The sequence below is a fragment of the Crotalus tigris genome, unplaced genomic scaffold, assembly GCF_016545835.1.
Source record: "Crotalus tigris isolate CLP2741 ecotype Arizona unplaced genomic scaffold, ASM1654583v1 scf7180000024291.2576520, whole genome shotgun sequence".
In the NCBI taxonomy this organism is placed as follows: domain Eukaryota; kingdom Metazoa; phylum Chordata; class Lepidosauria; order Squamata; family Viperidae; genus Crotalus; species Crotalus tigris.
In genome coordinates this window covers 375,444-401,854 of record NW_024100464.1, presented here as the reverse complement: position 1 = coordinate 401,854, position 26,411 = coordinate 375,444, and the positions used below count along the sequence as shown (strand labels likewise).

Genomic DNA, 26,411 nt, shown 5'->3' with positions numbered 1-26,411 from the left:
GATACACAGAATTATGTCATGGATTGCCCCAGGCTGTGTGGAGTTATGCTAATGTGAAATGTGAAAAAGGACACTAGGTAGAATGATGTGGCGAAAGAGGTTGTGTGTTATGAAGTCTTCTGACTCCTTTGATTCAGAGGATAAAGAGTCTCAGCCTGCAGTCCAAGGGGCAAAAGGCTGTCAGGTACCTGTGAGTGATGTGTCTGACCCAGCAGAGGAAGCCATTGATTCTAAGAGTAAAGAGCCAGAGTCTGTTTCTGGGAGAATGCCAAGTCCTAAATCATACTACCAGCTAAAGAGAGCCAACCAACAGAGATCAGCATGGCTTCTGGAGAGAAGGGGTAATAACTCCTTTAATTAAGCCAAGCTAGGAACTCCGGCTATGTAACAGTGTGTTTCTGACCCCTTCCCCTTTTCTGAAACAATTATTTTGCTTTATGGCTAGTGCTCTTGTGATATCCCATGCCAATTCCTTCTGCTTCTTGTCCTGTAATTGGTTGTTTGGCTTGATTTTTGAACCAGCTTCTGTGGAATTTTCTGACCCTTGACCTTCACTTGGAGATGTCTTGGCATAAGGCAAGCAAGTAACCATTCTTTGAACTCTCTAAATCAGGAGTGTCAAACTGCCGGCCCCGTGGGCTGGTTGCATCATATGGAGGTCGCACCCACCCCAGTTCTGGCAATACAAAAAAAGTTGCAATATGTCACGACACATCACGTGACACGGTGAGTTTGACACCCGTGCTCTATATCTTTATTCTCTATTTAAATGACCACCCATTAACACTGCCATGGTTACTGGGGAAAGATTTACAACTTACCAGTAAAGTACTCAGATCTGTAATTGCCTGGCTGAGGAATTCTTGGAGTTGAAGTTCACTAGTCATAAAAGAGCCCTGGTCTAAGGTTTGTGTAGGACTCCCTGGGTGAACGCAATTCAAATCAGAGAATTAATGCTGCCAAAAATAAAAGTTGGGGGTGAGTGGAGTGTCAAAGAAAGTTATTAGATAATTAGGTAATATTAAAAGAAAAAGAGAGAACCCAAAGAATGTAGTCAAACAAAACAAAGGAAGTTTAAAATTCGGAAAGGCAGAGAGTATTGGAATTAATGGTAATAAAATTGTTTTGGGATGGAAAAGACTAAACAAGAACTTTCCAGCAGTTTGAATTGAATGAAAAATAAATTATTTGGGATGAAACTATAGTAAGGGAATGATGGAATGTATAATTTACAGTTTTGTAAGGGAATAATACATTAGAGAGTGAAACTAATCCTATAAATTGTAGTGTCCAAGGGGAAAAATGACAAAAAAGAAATTGTAAATACTCTGAGAATGTAGAAAAATGGAAAGGAGAAAGATAGGTGTGGTTTGCTTATGGAGTGACCGTATGACTTAAGTGACATTTATAAAGACTGCATCCATGCCTGAAGGCTGTAATAACACTGTATTATCATAACCCACTGGAGGATTAGTTTGTTAAGTTGCCTTAGAAAGTATTTGGCAGAATTCTGATTGAAAGTGTATGAAGTGTCACAATGGATAAAATTTAAGAATGGTGTGACTTTGTGCCGGGCATGGTCTGTGTGCTGATGAGATTTTTGTTCTCCAGCCGGTCGTTAAAGATTTCTTGAACATTTGTTGATTTAGAGAAAGTGAATAAGCTTGAATTATGGAATCTTCCATGAGAATATGGAGTCTGGTTGCTAATAAAAATGGTCTATGATGAAAGTAAAGCATATGTGGGACTAAATGGAGTGCTTAACAAATAGTTAATATTATATTTGCCTTCATTTGGTTAATATTAAGCAGGAATGAAGACCAAGATGGCAAATGTTCCCTTGGTTGCTTAATGTATTTAAGAATGCATGAGTAAGAATGCTTGTAGAGGTGTGTTGGGACATGAAAGTTTAATTCATTTATGTTATTCAGAATTCTCTTCATTTAAAAAAAGTTCCTTCATGAACTATATTAGAAACTAGACTATTGTCCTTTCTTAGAGTATGAACAGAATGGTGTGAAAAGAGGTTATATGGACACAATAATAGCTATTGTTTGTAGAATAAGATGATAGTATCTAGTGACGTATGTTCCTGATAGTATGAAGAAATGTAGAGATGCCATAGTAAGGTCACCCCCAATACCTTATCAAAGATATTTTTGTGTAGAGGTCATGCCGTGTTTTACAATATTTTCTTTATCTTTCGTATGTGATGTAACAAACCAAACACATGTAATCTATAATTTTGGTCTGTTTGGGCCCTTCTGCAGTTCTTTGGAGAGGAGCCTAATGATCATTTAGTTTCAACATGCCCAAAAAAATATTTTGTAATTCAAATTGCTTTGGTTCCTGATTTAATTGGGCATGTTTCTACAACATCAATATTGTACTGGGTTGTTCATTGAAGATCCAAATAATTTGTATTAAATGTTTGATAGTTTATGCAAGCAGGAACATAGGTATGAAAATTAATGCATCAAAGACCATGTTAGTGGGTTTAACAAGCAAAATGGAGAGAACAATTGCAAGTTATTCATAAATTTCAGACAAGTAAAGCAGGTAAGGGTATTTCTACAGGTAGTCCTTGACTTATGATCGTAATTGAGCCTTGAAGTTGGGTTGTTAGTCACTGTGATCTTTATGTGAATCACCATGGGACCTGACTAGATTTTATGACTATTTTTACAACAGACATTAAGCAAGTCATTGCACTCATTAAGTGAACCACATGGTCCTTAAGCAAATCTACAATTTTCAGTATAATAGGTATTTTTGCCATTTTCTGCCATCAAATGGCAAAAAAAGTAACAAATCACAATCACATAAATACAGGATGCGTAAGTGCAAGTCACTTGCCAAATGTCCCAAATGAGATCACATGACCGTGGAATAGTGGGGTGCAGCAGTTGTAACTTTGAGGATGGGTTGTAAATCTGTCATATCTTTGAATAGTTGTTAAGTGACCAGTCATTAAGCAAGGACTACCTGTAGGTCAGCATAATGTTTATTAAATGTGGGGAAATGAATGAAAAAAAAATTAAGACGTGAAAATGCTAGTAGAAAGGTAGTTGGCATTATGAAGTTTGTGATGCGGAATGAATGTCAAAAGAAGCAAAGATTGGTGTGCAAGCTGTGCTGTTATACAATTTCTTATATAGATGCAAGAGTTGAATGATGTCAAGGGAAGCATGAAAATAAGTTGAATGCAGCGGGAATTGGTTTTTTAAAAAACATTTTGTGTGGTAAAAAGTGAAGATGGGATGAAGAATGAATGGGTAGCGAATGAAATATGGATTGAATACAGTAGTGAGAGACTTGAGATGACTTGGTCATAAGAAAAGAAAAAGGATTGCAAAATGAAATATGAAGAAAGGACGAATAAGAACAGAGGAAAGACTGAATAAATCATGGCCGGATGGAGCTGAGATTCTCAAAAAGATAGAGATGACAAGCTTAACAAACAGAAAGAAACACTAAAACTATATAGGGTAGTGGTAGATAATCTCCAAGGATAGAAAGATACACAGAGGTACAGTGAATGTAATCTTTTAAATCAGATTTAGCTGCATTTCCTTTTTTAAATCCTATCTGATATAGTGTGATATAGTGGTTAATTTGGAATTTGACAGATGCAGGGAGACTCAAGTTCAAGATATCCTCAACCACAAAATGACCTTGGATCAGTCACTCTCTCTCAACCCAATCTACCTAACAGGTTTGTTGCAGGGGAAAATTGGAGGAGGACACCCCATATGTGTTGGTTTTTGCTTTTGAGCAAAAAGTGGGAGATTCAACTTAACAAATAAATAAATACATTTTTGCTTACTCTTTCTTGCACCATTTTGTGATGTGTATATAGGTTTCTATAAATGTTGTTAACTGAATTTAAAAGCAGCTTATCTTTTTCTTCTGCATTTGAAACATAACATGGTAGTCGTTCAACTGTTCATCACTTCCATTCTGCTGATTTCCTGTTCTTTTTATTTCTCTTGCCTTTTTGCTGAGCCGGCTAGCCACACTTTATTTTTTGGTGCCATTACTTGCTAGAATTCTGTTGCTTGAGAAGTCTGAAATGGATTTAGCCCTAGCCTGAGAGTAACCACTACACCAGCTGTCCCCAAAGTAGACATGAATCACTGGGAGGGAGAAGAAAATGGAGAATCACAATGCAATCAACAGACAATGTATGTCCAGTGGGTATGGACATATACTGAAAGCATGGGTGGTCTATGATAGAAACATCAGCATATGCTAATCATGCCCCAGCCTTTGGCTTCAATGCACAAAGAAAACAATATTGCCAAAGATTTTTTTTGCAAAAGCTGATGAAGAACTCCTGTGACCTTACGCACTATAATCTGAAATCTCAGTGTGTATAATTTTTATATGAGGTATTAAATCTAATTTGGTTCAGATATGAACTAACTGATTGCTTAATATTTAAAAATTTCAATGTCTGCCAAGTCACATCTCTCTTGATTCTTAATTTCTGCTTCATCAGCCAACAATCTTTTTGACTAGTTTTGCTCTAAAATGAAAATTCTGATATTTTCCTGAATATTTATTTATTCTTTTCATGGCAATAGAACAGAAGTCACTTGTTATAATCTTCTTCCAGGATGTTTTTTTTTCAACTTCTCAGTCTGATCCTTACTTGGGATTTCCTAGTGGTCTCCCATCCAAATATTAACCAAGAACAACCCTACTTAGCTTTTAAAGATAGGCAGTTCTGCTCTATTTCCTCTCTGGTCTTTTCTGCCACCGTTATTTAAGGTTTCCTTTCTTTTTAAACCTTTTGTTTCAATTGCTTATTTAGAAATATAATATAACGAGAATGGAAAGATTAATATAAAGTATGATGGTCATATTGCTTTTGATATTTTTTCTCCAGTTCAATTATGTCTGATTCTCAGAGATTTCTTGGACAAGTCCCTGAAGTTTTCTTGGCAAGGTTTTTCAGATGTGGTTTGCCATTGCCTTCTTCCTAGGGCTGAGAGAAAGTAACTGACCCAAGGTTACCCAGGTGGCTTTGTGCATAAGAAGGGACTAGTTCTGACATTCCTCCAGTTTCTAGCCTGGTGCCTTAAGCACTATACCAAACTGGCTCTCATTACTTTTAATAAGCATGTTTAATTTTCCCCTTCCTTTATTCTGTTTTATTGACTTACATAGCCATCACCTCATATTGGGATGAAAAAACAGCCACAGGGCATCTTGATTCGGATTGTGCTCCCAGTCTGAACTGGGGTCTTGCGCTTATTTTCTATTCATTAACAGCCTCTGGTTTGCTATTAGAAACACCCATTTGGGGCAAATAGAAATATATAGGAACTAGTTGATATTTTCTGGCTAGATATCGATACAAGTTCCCAATTCTGATCAGCAATATAATTTAAAGGAGAGACTTAAGCGTCTTCTTTTTCTTCAGAATAAGGGAGTTGAGATAATATTTTAAAACTATATTTAATGTTAGAGAGCAATTAACTTTTTTTCCAGGAAACAAGTTAGGGCTAGGAACAGGAAATAAAGAAGAGTGGTGTCTTTTGGATTGTGTATTTCATGATGACATCCTGGAAAATGATATTGACAAACCACTTCCAAGCTATTCCTGACAAAAATCTATGGAGCTGTCCAGGTATCCATCAAGACTCAAACTAAAGAAGACGCTGTACATATACAAAAGACAGACTGCATATGAAAACCCATACTTTATGCAAGTGTGTCACTGGCACATTGGGAAATCTTTAGGAATTGGTTTGGTATAAGTGACAACTGTGGCTTGGCTTGGCTTGCTTAGCTTGACTTGGAAGCTGGGCATTACACAAGATTTTTGTGCTTCTAATGTGTCTGCTGTCTATTCTTTTAGGGAGGAGAATCAGGACTGGATTGGATTGGATTGCATTGCATTGCATGGTGGGGATCGCACAAAATTTTTGTGCTTCTAATGTGTCTTCTGTCCATTCTTTCAAGGAGGAGAATAATCTTAAAACTGAAGTGATGTTCCTTTCAAATAAATGCAAGCTATATATCTCATACTGAAGCCATCTATGTGTTAACCTACAACTTTCATAATTTGCAACCAGCTAAGACACGTTAACTAAGACATTTGAGCAATTTATTCTAAAAGAGGGAAGACTGTGGTAAATCAAATTCATATATAGGCATATCCAAAAATCTAATAAGACTGTATTTCAATAGACCACATTCAAAGCAAGCATGATATACTATAGTTGTCATGGAGTGAAATGCATTTCCTATTTTTATGTAAATGCAGATATACTATGCGTCATGCAAACTTTTGGTATATAGAATATATGCATTGCACAGCTGCTGGAAAATTGATGTGTGTTGCCTTCTACATAAACATATGATTATATTTGCATAATAATATATTTTAAAAGATAGAAAACAAAGAAAAGAACTATTTATCTTTGAGATGGTAGTATATGCTATAGAATGAAATTAGTTCCTGAACACAAGATAAAGTAACTTGAGAGTTTCACAGTAACAAGATTATGACAATATCAACTTGTGTTTAAGCTGCATGAAGTGCTTTCTGCACTCATCCTAACTGTCCTCCAAAATTTGACATCCACGCATTTACGTTTACCAACCTTAAATAGATAAATAGGAAGACAGGCAGGCAGGCAGGCAGACAGTGTCAAGGATCTAGGATACATATCTTCTCCTCTTTGGAGTAGCATTCCCTTACGATTCACACGTTCTCAACTCTGTTGGCCATCCAAAGGGACAGGAAAGTCTGATTTCTCCCCCTTCCTCCTTCCCAGGCATGGGGACAGATAATTGGATGAACCCGTTCTGAAACTGCTTTGAATTGGAATATGTTCAATTTAACCTCGCTTATTCTATTTTGATTCCCCTCTTTTTATAGTTTTAAATGTTATGTAAGCCTCCCAGAATAACCATTCATCAATTGGTCACCTAAATAATCTAAACAGAATAACCAATAAATGATAGACAGTAAAGACATAATATGTATAAAAATAAGACCCACAAAGATTAGTAATAACACAAGGGGAGGACAGAATGGCTATGGAGGATACCATTTATTCTTCCCTAACAACTTACAGTTTATCCATTTCCTTAATGATATCCTAATGCTTTGACCACAGAGAATCTGTACTGATGCAAAAGAAGATAGATGGAATAACTAAGAGATTAAGTTGGTTATTCTGAACACAGAAAAAAACTGCTGTAGAGCAAAACACTGCAGAAGGATAAAAAAAATATTAGCCAAAGAGTCAGAAGTAATATTTTTGGCAGTGAAGGGTTTGCAATTAAACATACTGTTTAAGATAGAAGCTATTTTCAACTCTTGGTGTATGAATTGCTTCAGAGTGTTATTAACACTAAGTGTCTCCTTCTGAGTGTCATAAACACAGGGAAAAAAAAAACCCAGCAAAAGTAGAAAGTAAGGCAGAGCTACAGTAGTGGCCAAAATTGTAGAAACCTTTTGGGAAAAGTGTACAGTAGAAACCTTTGGTTAAGTTTCCACCAATTTTTCTTCTAATTCCTTTATAACTATAGCCTTGTTCACTTAATAATACTATTTTAAATCACTTTCTGGGCAACCAGTCAACTCTTTGCACCATTACTTTAATTTTATTACATTTTACAAGCTCACTAAATGAAAGAAAAAAAATCCCAACCAACTTGATAGTGATCACATAACACACTAACAAATGTCCTCCTCTCAACTTCAACACACGACATCAAGAACTGAATCCTACTGTGATCTGATTGGCTCATTGCCAAAACAAGATGACACCTGATTGGCTCTCTAAACACTCATGCTCATTGGCTACAATCAGATGAAGGAAAGCTACCTGATATCAATCTAAGCAAGTTGTGCTATCTTTTTCTGGTTATTTGGCTGTAACTTTTCATAGAATACAGTACAGATGATTGAACAAACTATGTTGCATTACATTCTTGATTAAATTATCTTTCCATTATATATAATTTTATGGTACTACTCCCCAAAAAAGTGGTGTTATTAGCCATCAAAACTCAAAAATACACTTTTGGCCACTATTGTATTCCTGCCAGAAGCTTCTGTCTCCAAAATGGGTAGGACCGGGACAGCAAATTTACATTCACTGAATTTAATGAATTGAATTAATGCCTACTAATTAAAGTTAATTTCTTGTAAAATTCATGTGTAAATCCATACAATACATTTAACAGCAATTCTATGCCTCAAGCAGAAATTTACAGACAAAAATGCACACATTTATTCTTCTCTCTCACCATAGAAACAGCTAAGAACAACAATAAAAAGGATGGAGATGACCCATGGAGAAGAGGTAACTGCACAGAGAATGTAAAACAGAGAAAAGAACATTGGAGGAGAACATAGGGTTCCAGGATTGAATTGTAGGAGTTTTCAGCTTGTCCAAACATTTCACTTACTTACCTAAATGGGGGATAAAATATCTGCAATTGAAAAACCAGGGTCAGAGAATTCCTACAACCCAACAGAGAAATAAGTCCCTTATTAGGCCTTATGAAAGGGCCAAGCATATTGTCCAAGCAACATTTAATCTTCAAAGAAATTTGTACTTTTCAGCAACAGATTTGCAGTTTTTCTTCCTCATTCTTTTGTTTGCACAGCATTTTATACTCTGACTGGTGAAGGTAAGGTAAGGGCTTCCTAATGCTATTCATGGAAGGGATTATTCATAGAGTTTATAACACTGCATAGGATTGCAGCCTGAGTACCTTAACATAATCATTTGGGTTTAGGGGTTGGATTGTCATTTAGAGCCAGATGGTTATGTTAATCACAGCTGGATTGTTGTTGTTTTTTAAACCTTGCCTATATTTTATTTCTACTATTGGTTTTGATTTTTAACTGTGTGAGTTGCCCATTGACACTATGGTGAGATGGATGGCCATATAAATCAAACAAAGCAATAAGTAAATAAGTACATATTTTTCCCTTTCCATTCAATCATATCCAGTTCTTGGAGACTGGTCAATTTTCTTGGCAAAGTTTTTCTGAAGTGATTTGCCCTTGCCTCCTTCCTAGAGCTGAGAGAAAGGAACTGACCCAAGCTCACACAGCTAACTTTGGGCCTAAGGCAAGACTAGAACTCACAGTCTCCTGGTTTCTAGCCTGATGCCTTAACCATTGCAACAAACAAAAAAGAAAAGAAAAGAAAGAAAACATGCTTTTTTTTAAAGAATAAAAACCAGTGAACTGAGGGAGACTTTAATGAAAAGGTATTACAGGACTGTTCCATCAACTGATACCCTTGCTGAATGAAGTTATTTAAGGTTGTTTTTGTGCTAATCTTTTCTCTCTTACAGTACTTGTGTCTATTGTTGCCACTTATTATTTGTGTCAGAAATGTTAATAGCACATTTCCAATCATTTTTTTATTGTCATTTTTTTTACTGTGAGCACAACGGCACACATCAAAAATGAAATTTAGTTGCCTGCTCTCAAAGTGAAACACATACATGACACACACCTAAACATACATACTATGTATCATCCTAGCATTTAACAGCCATTTCTTCCTCCTAATGATGAGATTGAGGTTGACTTCTAAGTGAACATTTAATTCTAAATAACACACTCACAAACACCAGCTAATTTTCATGTGGCATTATAGGAAACACTCTGGGCTACAATTCTTCTTACATTCTTTCTATCAAAAAGTGCTTTTTAGATATCGATTTTCAGAGAGATATTATATGCTGTTAATTCATTTCTTTGCATTTGCCCAATGGACTGGATTTAAACCCCGCTTTGGTTATAATGCAGAAACTGGCTGAGGTGTCATTTTAAATGGTGATTAATGTAAGCGAGATAGGAAAGAAAACCTGTCATTCAGAAGATCTGGAGGGTAATCAGGCCTCAGCAGCAGTGAAGAATGGTTAATGAAAAAAGAAAGGACAAGGCTTGTTCAGTCAGCAAGTTCAGGCACAGAATATGGCAGAAAAAGGTGGAGTTCTATTGACCCTAAAATGGGAAAATGCTGTATCGGAACAAATGGCTAGATCAGCATTTTGGAATAAAAAATGGTGTTTGTCAATAGTGATTGGAACTTGTGGGTGAAAAAGGGAAGGTGTATGTGGTCCAGTGATGAAGCAATGTTTTGCAACAAGGAATGTGTTTACAAATTATAGGTTTGTTTATGTGTTGTGAATGTGGGAGTGTGAGAGAATGCAGAAGACTAGAGAAAAATGGGCATCTTCCACGGAACAGAATACAAATAATTCCTCATATTGGACTCAAAGTTTTTTTAAAAATTATTCCCAATAGTTTCTAAGCATTCTTTAGCATTTCTTTTCTTGTATAGCTGGTCACTAAAAAAAATTAGGTGGTCAGGATAGAAAGGCTACATCAGTTGAAACAGCTGGCTGATTTTTTTTTGTTGGTTTCCATGGTAACATCTTCTATTTCTTTTGGCAGGGCACGTAGTCTGAAGTAATTGAATAAAGCAAACACTATTCTTTTGGACAAAGAAAATGCTTGGCAAAATTAGTATTTGTGTGTGTATCTATACATGCTAATTCTATGGGGAGAAATATAAGCCGAAGCAGTGATTTTTTTTGTTCCACCCAAAACACTTTTCTTTGGGCACAGCAAATATATTTCATTTGTAGCTCCCAGTATATTTGCTAAAGCAATGCTAGTCTTACTTTTGAAAGACTGTTGCGAATACTTTTCTATTTTTTTTTAGCTTTATTAAACTCTAGATGGAAGTTTGCACTTGATTTCTAGAATATTTATTCTTCAGTAGCCCAATTTACATTGGAAATTGTTATCAAGAAATCTTAAAACAAAGGATTAAGAAAACCCTTGGTGTTTTACAATGATTTTCATTAATAGATTTTGAAGGACTTAAAAAAAAAATCTCTTTACTGTGGTCTGACAAACACTCCAAAGAAGCACTTAATCTACTTGGTTGTGTACAAAAGAATCAATCAATGGCATTTTAAATGTTTTTTTTGTGTGTGTAAGTTTATAGTTGCTTTTTTAAAGCACACCCTCTCAAAGTGAAATATGTTACTAGCATAATAAATTAAAAGACGTCAGTTTGTAAATAATGGAAGGGGAGAAAAAATATTTTGGCATATAAGCCTATAAGCAATTTAGCACATTAGTTAAAAACAATTCTAAAAGAAAGAGTTACAAACTTTATTTAATGAAAGTGGCTGGATTCATGCATTCTGCTAAACCATGTTTTATTTAACAATAGTTGTTGAATGCCATAATTATGCTAAACCATAAACCAGAAGTGCATAACTTTTTCAGGCTGAATTGCCCATTGTGTAGCTTGTCAGGAATTATTAGCCCCCCCAAAAATACCGGTAGATGGGGTCAGGCCAGAGATTTAAATGGGGCTCGAGAAAACATAGGTTTACTGCAGTATAATTTGCATGTAAATGTAATTTAATTAGTTGAATATAATTAATATGATCATACATAACTTTCCATTTTATCTAATTAATTTTTGAGAAGCAATGGAGACTGATCAAAAAATCATATGAATCTCAAGGAACTCAGACCTAGCATCTCTTCCATAAATAGAGTAGAATAAAATATAATTCTTTATTGGCCAAGTGTGATTGGACACACAAGGAGTTTGTCTCCAGTGCATAAGCTCTCAGTGTACATACAAACAACAAGTGATAAATCACGATTATAATCATAAAAAACATTAATCATAAATCATAAGATACAATACTCAGTGATAGTCATAGGATACTAAATAAGCAATCAACGTAAATCATACTAGGATACTAAATAAAATAATTAATATAAATCGTAAGATACAAGCAACAAAGTTATAGTCATAAGAAGGAATAAGTAATAGAAAAGATGAGAAGGATAATATTATAGTAATACAGCCCTACTAGGTAGTTTGACAGTGTTGTGGGAATTAGTTGCTTAGCAGAATGATGGCATGGGAGGGGGGGGGAAACTGTCCTTCTGTGTAGTTGTTTTGGTGTGCAAAAGCTTACAAACTGCAGGGACTGATCTATACATCTTGATAATCCAACAGAAAAAAACATTATGACACAGCAGACTGTATATACATGCATATAAACCCATCTGTGGATAAACCGACCCTCAAATTTTTAATCAAACCACCATGAAAATGCATTACCCATGGATAAACTGACCCATTTCTCATGATATTTTGATTAAAATTTGAGGATCTGTTTAGCCATGGATGGGCTTATACTTAAGTATATATTTTAAAATATATACCCACTTGCGGATAAGGTCATCAATGGATAAGCTGAACCCAATTGTTTGGGTATACTTTACCATCTAGAATTCTTGCTTCAACACAAGTCTATATAAATCCAGCTACCATGGACCTAGCAGTTTCTATAAGGTCATAGAAAGAGTAAATCCACCTCAAATTTCAGCTGTGGACAGGCACGATCATGTAACTGAAGATAGATATTTATATCAACTGTTTAAGATTTAGCATTCATAACACCACTTTGAATTACGCTTTGAAGTATGTCAGCATCTGATTGCATAAATGCCCAATTGGTCCAGATTTATTTTCTTCCACCAGCATCTGGATACCCTTATTTTGCACCATCTGAACTAGTTTAAATTTGAAGGGTTTTATCATACATATGCTGAATAGGGTTCTAAATAAGGTTGCTATGAAATAGCTAAGCTGATAAAAATGATTCCTGGCTATTGTGATCAGCTGAGTTTTCCCAACATCTACAAGCGCACTTTCAAGCTGCATGCCTGATCTTTAGCAGGAATGTAAAAATGTAAAACTTCTACTATCCAGTTTAAGTAACTTTCCCAATACAACCTACACCTTTCAACTTGTTTACCCTCATACATACCAGTGCAACAGTTTCAGAAGTCCCATAATTTCTCTGAACAAGTAGGTTCAAAGAAGAAAGACAAAGCTGCAAGTCATCCATGTAATGAAGGAACCACAGTCCAAAGGTGTGAATAACATCTTCCAATAGCTTCATACAGAAGTTGCAGAATATATAATGGAAAGAAAGCCATCCATGCCACCTGCTGTAATGGAAATATCAGAACCAACGTGCTCCCCAAATCCAAAGGAGTGAATCCAGACAGAAGAATATTGTGGTAATCAATATCAAATACTGCAGAAAGACCCACCCAAATCAGGAGGCTCACATCCTGGGCACTTGGCTACTCATGCAAAATGTAAATTGGGAGAAGGCTGAGAAGATATTATACTTCTATTTTCACAGAGGGTTTTAGAGGTGATATATCTTGGATGGATGCAGGCACTCTTCTCATGGTATAGGGCAGGGGTAGTCAACCTTGGCTCTTTTATGACTAGTGGACTTCAATGCTGGCTCAGGAATTCTGGGAGTTGAAATCCACGAGTCATAAAAGAGCCAAGGTTGACTACCCCGGTATAGGGTTTCCTGCCTGAGCAGGGGGTTGGACTAGAAAACCTCCAAGGTCCCTTCCGTTATTCTATTATTCTGCTAGAAAGCAGCTTAACTGTGGAGGGGAGACATGCCTAAATCAAAATGTTCCTAATTACAAAAAGTGAAATAGTAAAGCACCTTAGATGTTTCAATCAATAAATTGTCTGAGTAGATAAGTCCAAACATAACAGCAATTGCTGTGCATCAATAATAATGATGATGAAAAAAATGTTTCAAAAGAAATGATCAATCTTTATGCATTCTCTGCTCCCCACTCTTCTTCTGAATCTTATCCCTTTGCACTAGCAGGCAGTTTCTTTGCAAAGATAAAAGATTTTGTGGGATGAAAGTAATAAGAAACTTAGGCTGTACAAAATTGGTTTTCATATATTTCCTCTAATTGTCCCTTAGCCATAAATATTTGCTATGTGCTAAGCCTCACATATTGTATTGTGAAATGTTTATGGCCTAGGAGGAAACATCATTTTTCTTTTGTGGAATATCATGCCTGCTAGCTGTAGCAAAAGAGAAAGGCAGCTACAATGAATTAATGTATTATGTTTGTAGACTCAGTTGAAGCTTTGCTTTCCAGAGAACACTTTTGTTAAAAAAAAATCCCTAATATTAGTATGCTTATAACCCTATTTGCATCACAAAGGGAAGGTTAGGGTTAAAACGATGGCTTATTCCAGTTCTTTTCACATTATATTTTCTTATACTTCCTTGCACACCATAGGCTTTTATTCCAAATGTTACCCATTAATTAGTGATTAAAATGATCACTTAACATTTTCAAATCTTTGACAAAACAGTGGTAAAGAGCTACCTATTATTATAAGTGACTTCCTATGGGAAGATACATGTGAAAAAAAAATGGATCAAGAGAGTCACTCACAGAATGCAAATACTGAGTTTGATTTATTTCATAAATAAAGTCTTAGGGATATATATATCAGGTCAGCCATCTAAATCAGTTTGACTTGGTTTTGAAAGAACATTCATATACCATACAAAACAAAAAACAAGATTCACTTATGAAGCGTTTCTGAAACTGAGACAAAGAAAGAGAAAGAAAGTTATTTCACATAATTTTTCTTTTTTAAAAAAATGGGGAGTTGAGAGAAGCATATACAGTGAAACATTCGCATTATCATTATCATTTGTATGTTCACAAGTTATCCCATGTTACAGCTTCCGAATAGGTACCAACTGTTACAAAGTGGATACCAGTATTTACACTGAAAAGCTGAAATTCTATAATTGTGTAGAAAAAATATTGATGCATGTGAAAATTGTGATAAGTGTATGTAATATTCCAAGACTCAATTGCATCTCACATTTCAAAACTTGGCAGTATGACTTTTGTTTGCTTGCTTTCACTTTCATATGGATTAATGAGTGTCTATATTTAGGCTAGAGGCTCCCCATTCCTGCTCCCCAGACCCCCAACAGCCATAAAAAATCCTTTCTCTTCAACTTTCTTTATATTATTATCGTTTGTTTATATTTCAAGAAAATATACATTCAAGAAAATAATCTACTCCAGTAGACAAAGATACCTTGATCTATTTTTGCAGGTAAATACATAAATATGTATTTTCTCATCTTTCTTGCCTTTTGAAAAAAAATCTGCCTGTTGTCTGATCTGAGTCAAACCAATAGTTTTTGAATGATATCCTTTCTCCTTATTTTGTTGTTTAGAGATGTTCTTTAGAGAACAGTAACAAATGGGATGGAGGGTGGGTGGGAAGAAAATGGGATGCTGAAAAAATGTAAACAGAAAGCAGTCTTTGATCCACGATTCTGAAATACAAATGACAAGAGGATGTTATCATGTTATTAATCTAATAATAATAATAATAATAATAATAATAATAATAATAATAAAGTTGGAAGGGACCTTGGAGGTCATCTAGTCCAACCTCCTGTTCAGGCAGGAAACCCTATACCATTTCGGACAAATGGTTGTCCAGTCTCTTCTTAAAAACTTCCAGTGTTGGAGTATTCACTGCTTCTGGAGACAGGTTGTTCCACTGGTTAATTGTTCTAACTGTCAGGAAGTTTCTCCTTAGTTCTAGGTTGCTTCTCTCCTTGATTAGTTTCCATCCGTTGCTTCTTGTCCTGCCTTCAGGTGCTTTGGAAAATAGCTTGACTCCCTCTTCTTTGTGTCAGCCCCTGAGATATTGGAACACCACTATCATGTCCCCCCTCGTCCTTCTCTTCATTAAACTAGACATACCCAATTCCATCAGCCATTCCTTATATGCTTTAGCCTCCAATCCCCTTCTATGGAACTTCCTTTCTCTAGCTAGGAGAAACCACAATGAAAAGACATTAATGGGTTGTGCACTTGTAGAGGCTAAGGGACTACTCAACTGATTCCCAAGCATTAACCTTCAGACTCCTGTTAAATGTGTTTCTTATTTATTTTTTTTTTTGTATATTCTTACCTTGCACAGATACTGCCTCTCAACTTGTACCTCTTTTGGTTTCACAGTTGTGGACTCTGCTAAGTGTATTTGTCATCACTAAAGTGTCAAGACTGTTGTCTTGGGCAGCAAGATGATAAACCATGAGGTTTTTAATAAAACTTATTGTGCTGATATAAAGATAATCTCTCCTTCTCTTTGCTATATTTTTTATTTGAAAATGCTTCTGTCTTTAAGAAAGTCATAAATCACTAAGGAACTAATGTCCTGCATGTATGCTGATAGAATTCAGTGGGAGGCAAATTCACAATACATGCTGACAACTCCTCCAGTTTTATTCAGAGGAAATTTTTATTTTAAAATACTGCATGATAGGGAAAGAAAACTAGGTAAATGTGAAAAACAGTATTTGGGGACCAAATACAAAAAAGAAAAGAAAAGAAGCTGGGCTTTCTTAGTTATTTAGCAGAAAGAATATTGATAAGCACAGATAAGAACAGATAATGAAATTGCTGTGTTGAGTCCCAATAAACTAAATAACCGGTAAGAAATGGAGGCAAATGAGAGCCTTATCAGGGACTGGGATAGAGGCCTTTTTGAAAAGGTCTACTTCTGGAGCAGGAAATAGAGAGAAATCTCATGATGGTATTAAAACTGCATGGTGTTGTGCTTAAGTAAGATGTGGAAAATCTCGAACCATGTTCAGGGTTCAGTCCCTCAGTTGGCATTCCTTAGGTAATAAAATGGATTATATTCTGACAGTACTTTGTATTTCTTTCCAATGAAAGTTGTTTCCATTCTATTTTGTCCTCTTGTAACTCATACAGTCACTTCCTAGATGCTCTGTTTTCTCCTTCCTCGGAGCAGAATTGAACCCCTTCTTGATTCAGATGGATTTAATTTTTAGAGGATCCTACAACAGCAGCAGATAGATGAGATTTGACTTCCTTTCACTTGGTGCCTCATATCTGATGTGATACAATTGTGATTTTATTTACCTGTATAGTCTTTTCTATCTTGCATATTCATAGGTATATAAACCATCTCAAAATGAGAATGCAGTTCATTTAAAAACAGTTTTTTTTAAAAAAACAAGTAATTTGTTCATAAGAATATATTAAAAAACATATATCCTTTACAAACTTATCACAGGGAACTGTATGAAAATAACAGGTAAAATGCAGAGGGGCCAGATGAAACAGAGAAATTATAAGATGTATCAAAAGCTTATGGAATCTGATGCCAGATCTATCTCAATAGGTTCATAGGTAGCAGCACCATGGAGTACTTGGATTGAGAAGGGTCAATAAAGAAGCAAACTTGACAAGCTTGGTGATAAGCTTAGGACAATTGTCCTTATATGCTACATAAAGCAATCTGACACTCTCAGGGTCAAAGCAGTGATCCACTGCAGTTGAAGCTAAAATTTAAGTTGGATTCCCACTGTTGGTGCAAGGGCAACAGTTTTGCTCTAATGAAAGCACCTGTACCTTTAAAGCAAATTGGATGCAGGCTCTTTAACCACAAGGTTAAATATAAGGTTGCAGTTTAAATAAGCTCAGATGTAATACTAGAATCACTGTAATGTGATTCTTTCATTCTTTTAGATGTGTTAACTCCTTTGTGTGTGACCAGTCAGAGAGAGATTTAGACTTCTTTGTTGACAAGAGTCCAGCTGCCTCCCACTTCCAATTTATCTGGCAGGGTTCCTCAGATTCTTTTTTTAGGGAAGCCTTTCAATGTTTCCACCCTCATAATTGTCACCAGATACATACATTTTGTTATATTTTATTAAATAACGTTCATGTCAGGTCAAGCACTCACAATTCTGAAGCAGACTCAGTGTCAAATTATCTTCAGGCCATCTCTCTTCAGAGGTTGCCCCCAAATATCCCATTTGTATTGTTTCTTTTTGGTCTCAGGACATTGTAGCAATACACACGCACAATACACACACACACACACATGCACACACATATACATACACACACATATGTGTATGTGTATTAATTAAAAACAACTTTTTATCCTATTTTCTGCCCCTTTTCTTTCCAGATAATGGATTGTATTCACCATGACCTGGTCTAGCTAAAACTCCCGAGGAAGGCATTTTGACTTAAATGCTTTGACTTAAATGCTTTGGCTTAAGCATTTTGACTTAAATGCTTTCAAGGAATGGTGGCAGACAGTAGCAAGCAAGACCTGTTTCTTGGCAAATCAAACAATAATCAGCACCTTGGAGAGTGCATTTCACAGGTTGTGGACTAGGTCTGTTTTAACTAGAAGCATTGCTGCTTCAGCTGTGGGTATAGATAACTGAGGCTTTAACAAGGATCCTGTAGCTTTGCTCTTCTTGTTGCTGTGGCCATTTTGAAAGCCTCAGATTTTCTGCATAGTGGAGGCTCACAAGAAGCCATTGGGGGATTGATCCTGCAGATCAGGCTTCACACTGCATGTTATTATGTGACAGCATTCATTCCCATAGGACCTGCGCATTATAGCTGAGCTAGTTTCTCACTGATTTAAGAATCTGGAATTCTAGATGACAACAGATTCCAACTAACTATAATTTGGTTAGGTAGCATGTAAAGGAGAGATTGGTTCAAACCCATTTTATGTAACTGGTTTTCCTAAATTTACTAATTTGGAACAAATTTGCTTATGTTCTGTGTTGGCTTCATTTGAAGTATTGGTATTCTCATTGGTTTAATTTAAGGGTTTAACCTGTAAGGGTATTATTAAAGGCTCTTAGTTATGCTTCATATACAGTATGTAAAGTGAAATGCTTAGATAAACAAGTTATGCCTCCTTCCAACCCTGTCCCATATTCAATTATCTATCTTAACTTACCAAAAACCTGAAACAAGCAAAAGCCTTATCCGTGCCAAATGTTATGCTACTAAATGATAATAACAATGCAGTATCAAGGCTATCATATTTGGACTACAAAACTCCAGCTGACCACTAGATGGCAACAAATAGTCATCCCAACTTAGTGAATTGCAGATGTGTTCCTCCCTCCCAAACTGTGAGAATAGCAGAATGTTTTATTAAACATTTAAAACGATGTTAAGTCTAAAATATAAGATGATTATTTTGTTGCAAATTTGCTGTGAAATCACATCATCTAATGTGGATAAGCATTGTAACAGACTTTAAATTAGTTACATGTCTTGGGAGATGAGTTCACACATAAAGTTGAGCCAAGTTTTTGGAAGCTATAGTTTAATGAACAAGCTGAAGCCGTCTGTCTGCCATAAAAAACCAAGCCATTAGCAGACAAATAATATGACTAAGTAGCTGACTGACAATTATGCTAACCATCCCTCCTCCCCATTACATTGTTTCCTAATGTTATACAGTTTGTATATCAATTAATGGTGCAAATTGCTTAACAATTCCATGACTGTTCCAACAATTTTTTTATATTCTATTTGTATTCTTTTATTGGAAGGATAAATCATATTTGAGAAGGAAAATCCATGACTGAATCTCCTGACACTTTTTAAAAGTCATTAAAACAGTCTTATTAAGGAGGGAGTTTTATCAAAATCACACAACAAGCTGAGATTTGCCCATCTGGGTAGAGGAAAGGAACAGAAAGCAGGTACTAAATAGTACCTAGCAAATTATGAATGCATGGAGATTGTGATTAGGACTTTACTGTAGAGGAAGCGTTCAACTGGCACATCCCATTTTCTAGAGCATCTTCAGTGTCAATTGCATCATTGTCCTGCTGGTGCTTTTAAATTTTAAAAAAATGACAGGAGATCCAATTATAGATCTTCCCTATCATATCTAGTTTGGGACTCAGAAATCACAAATGAAATTATAAACATTGATGTTTGAAAATCACGATAAACTCTAAGATTTTGGAGGCAGAATCACAAAAAAAGCTTGAGAATGGTAAATTGATTCTTTCCTGTCTGTCACTTCCACATTTTAAAGAGATTAGTACAGAATGTTATATACAGTAGGCAGGTATTTCATTCTATGTGTCAGTTGTGTAGAAGACAGCTTCAGATCCTGGCCCATAATCTAGCTCCTCCTAGCAGCAATACTCTTCTTATCTCTTTTTTTTTTTACAAAGTCAAGGAACATTAAAGGATCTTCTCAAGTTACCTTTCCTATCTCAATAGGCTGCTACCAGTTCTGTCCATCTGTCAATGAAGGACCACCCCCAACTCTCATGTAGATATTATATTCAGCTTGGGGATTATCTGCCCTGTCAGGAGGCTGCCCAAATTTATTTATTTATTAAACAAATTTATATAGTCACCCAACTCACACATAGGTGACTCTGGGGGGCTTATAACATTCAAAAAAAAATCCACCATATAAGAAAAGTGAGTAAGAAAAACCACCTCACTCTCCATGGTAGCAACCAGTCACATCAATCATGGTAGCAACCAATCACATCAACCACTTGATAGGCTCCATCTCCATTCATCGTCCTCAGGACAAAATTACGTTTTTAGATCCTTTTCAAAGAGAAATAGGATGGGGGCCAATGATATCTCAGGGGGAGTGATGTTCCATAAAGAAGGGACCATCACCAAGAACCATGACATGCCTTGCCTTTTCATCCTAGTGGGCTAGGTGGATGAAATAGGGGAGAAGTCATCCTTTTAATAGCTTGGCCCCAATAAAGGAGATAACCAGCATCTTGAATTGTACATGGAAGCAGACTGGAAGCCAGAGCAGTTCCTGCAGAAGAGATGACACATGTATAAGTCTAGGCTTTTATGTTAATTATATTAATGTTAATTTTAAATGTCAATGTTCATTTTATTGTCCGAGATCCTATACTGAGTGTTCTCTTGCAAACATTTTATGAAATCAGAGACAGAGTGCCCAGAAAAAACTTTTCTCTGGTTGTGACACCCACATGTGTGGGATGCAACAGTAAGAAGGAAGAGGAGATAACAGGAAGGAAGTAGAAATTATGGGTGATGAAAGAACTATGCAGATGCTAATAAAGAGTGTCCTCAAAATACCTTGCTCATCATGCTTGGCAGCACCAAGAAGAAAAAGCCCATCAATTCTACACTTCCCAGAGCTGTTTTTCTGTTGAGTGGGGTCTTGTTTTCCATCTGGAAACTGGGTTTGAAACAACTTAGAATTATGAACAGACCAAGAGTATGTGTTCATGCTTCATTTACCAGTTAACCTATGGTTTAACATTATATGATGGTGTCTTGGGTTTCTTTGCTCCCTATCTCTTTTACTGAAGGAGAAATACTTGGTTCCATTTGCTTTTGTTTGCAACCAGCTAGAATAAATTATGGCTGTTTTTCCATTATTTGCCTGAATAAGGTCAGAACAAACTGTGCATTGTGAATCTGGCTTGTCTGAATAAACTACAATTAAAATTAAAAGCATTTCTAGTAGACATAAAAACCAACTCTTGTTAGCAAAGGACATAATAATACAGGAATAGAAGAGAAGGGAGAAGGTTTGCATATACAGTATGAAACAGTGGGTTTAGCACTGTATTTGAATGAGTTGAAAGCTTACTGCTTCTTCCTGCTGTGGTCAATTAATAACGTCTGTGCCATAATGTCTTTAGACACTGTATTGCTCAATATAAATTGATGGAAGACAGTGGAAAGTGAAGAAACTATTGAAGGCAATCGTTAAAAGGCAGGTTTTAATTTGCATTCCAGTAACATGAGCAGACAGTGAAAGAATATTTGTGACTATGCAATATTTGTGGGACACAAGATAGGGCAAACAGAAAGATCACAGAAGAGTTCAGTCAGCTGAAATAATTGCAGATTCATAACTAGTATTGGATGGCCATCTTGTATGACCCATGGTGGTGCAGTGGTTAGAATGCAGTATTGCAAGCTAATTCTGCTGACTGTCAGAGGTTTGTTTCTCACCGGCTCAAGGTTAATTCAGCCTTCCATCCTTCTGGGGTTGATAAAATGAGGATCTAGATCAGGAGTGTCAACCTCACAACGTCACATGACATGTCATGACGTATCACGACTTTTTTCCCATTGCCGGCAATGGGGTGGGCGTGGCTTTGCTATGATGCATCCGGCCCATGGGTCAGCAGTTTGACACCCCTGATCTAGATTGTTAGGGGCAATATGCTGACTCTATAAACCACTTAGAGAGGGCTGTAAAGCACTGTGAAGTGGTATATAAGTCTAAGCCAGGGGTCTTCAAACTTGGCCCTTTTATGACTTGTGGACTTCAACTCCCAGAATTCCTCAGCCAGGCACACTGGCTGAGGAATTCTGGGAGTTGAAGTCAACAAGTCATAAAAGGGCCAAGTTTGAAGACCCCTGGTCTAAGCACTATTGCTATTGCTATTATGTTTTCCTGAACATGGTGCCCTTTCCAGGGAAATTAGCCATTCAGGACCTTTTTATGAGAAGATATTCTTTTAGGAACTGGATTATTCCAGCCTCCACAACTTGTTTCTCTTGGATATGTTGGAGCTACAGCCCTTATCAAGGCCAGATATGCCTTGAAGTAAGACCTGAACTAAAAAATAATAAATGAAACAGGAGAAAAGTGGGCTAACAGCTAAGAGAACAAATTGATAGCCATGTTTGCTCTAGAGCCACAGTTCATAGAGTCAAGGAGAAAGCTAAGATAATATTTTTTTCTTGGAGATCAGATAAAAAGCAAAAGTAGTAAAAAGCATACTCTGTTAGATAAAAATGCTAAAACATTTAGAAAATATTTGGAATATTTTCAGATATTGGAGAGTCAATGAGAATCAGATACAACAGTGTTTCCCAAACTTGACAATTTTAAGGCATATGGACTTCAACTGCAATGCTGGCTGTGGAATTCTGGGAGTTGAAGTCCACATGCCTTAAAAATTGTCAAGTTTGGGAAACACTGAGATACAACAAATGAATTAGGATATTTTTGCCTCAAATTTCTATTAAGCCCTTTTAATTTACTTGATAGCATTTCTGTATAAATACAATTGGCTAATGCTCCACAATCACATTTTTTTTTCTGTTCTGTTCAATTGTGTCTGATTCTCAGAGACTGTCTGGACAAGCCCCTGCACTTTTCTTGGCAAGGTTTTTCAGGAGTGATGTGTCATTGCCTCCTTCTTGGGGCTGAGAGAGAATGACCGGCCCAGGTAGCTTTGTGCCTAAAACTAGCTAGAACTCAGAATCTCCCAGTTTCTAGACTGATGCCTTAACCACTACAAACTAGACTGGCCTGGGCATACCACCATGAACAAAAAACAGAAAAATAACAACTAAGCCTCTTCTATCATCATTGTAATGCTAACTCTATCAGGGAGATGGGCGATTAAGAATTTTGACATATAAAATAAATAACTGATAAAAATCCAGGAAATAGCTTGCAAAAAGACATCTTCAGACTCCTCTCTTTTCATCAAAAGAACTATGACCACAGGAAATTTGCTATGATCAAGTTATTTTCAATTCCTAGTGATCACATATATTTTTTCCCTATGACAATCTGTCACTAACCTGCTTTATCAGGTCTCCCAATGGTGCACTCATCACCTCTATAACTGATGTCATCCATCTTGATGCTAGTCATCTTCTTTTTCTCTTACCTTCCACCTTTTCTAACGTTAGAGCCTTTTCTAAAAAGCTGAATCTTCACATAATGTGATTGAAGTAAGATAATTTGAGCTTAGTTATTTGTGCCTTGTGAGAACTCTGGATCATTTTGTTTGGTGATCCATCAGTTTGTTGCCTTGGGTGTCCATGATATTCTGAGGAGACTTTTCCGACACCAAAGTTCAAATACTCTTCCTATCCTGCTCAATTTTCACTTCAACATAGGGTTATCAAGAATATAATGACTTGCATGATTCTGATCTTTGCAGGTCTAGACACATCATAGCATTTGAATTTCTTTTCCAAGGTTTTAATGGCTGCTTTACCAAATGTTGGCCTGTGGTGTATTTCTTAACTACTCGTTCCTTTATGTTTGATGGTTGATTCTGAAAGGCAGAAGTTATATACCATTTCAATCTTTTCATCGCCAGTTCTAAGGTTGGTTGTTATCGGAAGATCAATTAATTTTAAACTGAAATTCTCATCATAATTCGGTCCCTTTCATTTCAATAAATCTCATTAAAGAAGGTTTTGTGAGAAGCTTGCTTAGGAGACATATTTTCAGTTTGGAGCAGCTGCCTAAACTTGACACTCACACAATGCTAAGGCAATATAAAACCTGTCTTCACTATTATTTTGATAAAACAATACTTGAACAACTCTTGGGCTTTTTCTTCACTAGTCACTCATCACATCTTCTAGAATCACTCAACCATAAGAATAATGAAGATTATTAGGCTTCATACAATCTGCAGAAACAAATATATTCCATGCCAGATTTGAATATATTGCCATGCATGTGGCAATCAATCAAACTGCCATTGACAGATGGTTTTCCTAACCTCCCTCCCATTCATTTTTCTTTGAGACCCATGCTTTAGAGTACAAAACTATGGCGAGGGCTTGTATAAAGATTTTGTGTGTGTGTGTGGGGCTACATTGACAGCCTTTATCAGCTGTGAAAGGAAAACGCTTTCTGTAAAAAAAAAAAAAAATTATTTTGCCTCTGGCATTTCCAAAGATCAGGAAGGAAGGCCAGCAAATGTTTGCAGATAAAACCGTATACAGGCATTGATATGTTTGTCAACTTGTCCAATACCTTTTTTTAAAACTGACGATAATTGTTTCAGACATTTGAAAAGAAGAAAAGGCTGAAATGTCAAAGGTAAACAGTTTAATCCTAGGGTATTTCTCAAATGTAATTCTATATAAGTTCATCCATCTTAAATAGGTATATCTTAGATATTTTTCATTTATCAGCTGTTTTTCTACTTGAAATTCTAACCTTTTCTGATAACTTATTTTTAATCAATTTGCTGCTAGTAATATTTTTCAGAAAATGGTTTATACAGTCTTCCTCACAAAATTATAGTTTTCTTTGCAAGTGGTCTTCAGCTAATAACCATTCAATCAGCATCTATTCAAAGTTACAACACTGCTAAACGAGGAGACTTACAGCTGGTAGTTGAACTTGTGACTATCATAGTATCCCCAGGGTCATATGATTGTGATTCAGGTGCTTGGCAACTGGCTTGCAATTAAGATGGCCTTAGCATCCCATGGTCATGTGATCACCATTGGCGACCTTCACAGCTTCCGGTAAGAAAAGTCAATGGGGAAATTGCCAGGAGAGAGCAAATGGTGATCATGTGATGTCATGCTTACCAACTACACACAGGATTTGTCTAATGACTGCAACTGGAACTTCTGGATTTGCAATCATTGTTTGGTGTGGTTACATGACATTGCATTTTATGGTTGTATCACTTAGTAACAGAGTTCCCTGTCCCAATTACCATTGTTAACCAATGACTACCTGTATTTTCACTGCATTAAAAAGGCTAAAAGCTGTGCACACTATTTACACAAGTTTTCATTTTGCATTCTCATGTATAGTTGGCAGGACCCACACTAAAGTCAATTGGGCAAGACTCATTCAGAAAACAGCTTATTTTAAGTGTTTTAAAACAAAAAGGGAGACTGCAATAAAGCTGGAAAAAAAGATATGGATTTTCTATACGGTTTGTTGAATCACTATAGGATGCATTTTCCTTGGCTATTCATTAGGAAACTTTTCTTAAATCTACTTTCACTCTATGAATAAGTTCTGGATAGATATTGACAACAGGCTCAACAATTACTATCTTCAACCATTTTAACAAACATTGCTCATCATTAATATGTTCTAGTGTCTCTCAGTAAAGCTGTACATCCCTATATCGCATCTAACCGTCTTATCCTAACAATGTGGTTGATTTCAACATAGAGGAGATGAAAGTAGTTATTGTACTGACAGAAGGATGATAATGAAGCAGTGATGAAGGAAGAGGAATGCATACTGCATCATATATCTGTTGGACTGTAAATTGTGAAGCAAGCACTTCCTTTTCTTTGAACAGATTTAGTAGACTTTTGACCATTATCCTTTCAGGTCAAAGTATTGACCAGGTAAGATGATTCTACATTAACCTCCTTAGATGTAATGGGCCATATTTCTTAGAATTCATTCTTGGCTGAAGTTGATGTTGGTCAGGAATTTAGGAAGAAAAAGCCATCTATGTGGCAGCACCTAGCTGACCATGACTTTTTAAAAAAATATTAAATAGGATAGTATTTGGATGGGAGATCACAAAGGCCATTGATTGAACCAGAAAATTGAAAAAAAAAACCCCTTCTGGGTAGGAAAAGACATACTAGTTCCATATTGTTGCTAAAAAGTGTCCAGAGATATATGTATATATCATTCAAAATATAGGTGTATATCCTAAACTGAAGTATGCAATATTTTAAATGTATTACTGTGAAGCTGAGCCCACTGAAAACCGATTTGGTTGTAGGAATTAAGGCAATGGTCTAGAAACTGAGAGACTGTAAGTTCTAGTCCTGACTTAGGCACAAAGCTAGCTGGGTGACCTTGAGCCATTTGCTTCTCTCAACCCCAGGGAGCAGGCAATGGCAAACCACTTCCAAAAACCTTACCAAG

The 26,411-nt window shown here is 36.2% G+C and overlaps 1 protein-coding gene across 1 annotated transcript in view; it reads left to right on the top strand.

The window, feature by feature from the left end:
* GALNT16 (polypeptide N-acetylgalactosaminyltransferase 16) overlaps positions 1-26,411 on the top strand; it is a 184,085-nt gene that overhangs the window by 49,096 nt on the left and 108,578 nt on the right. The window lies entirely within an intron of this gene.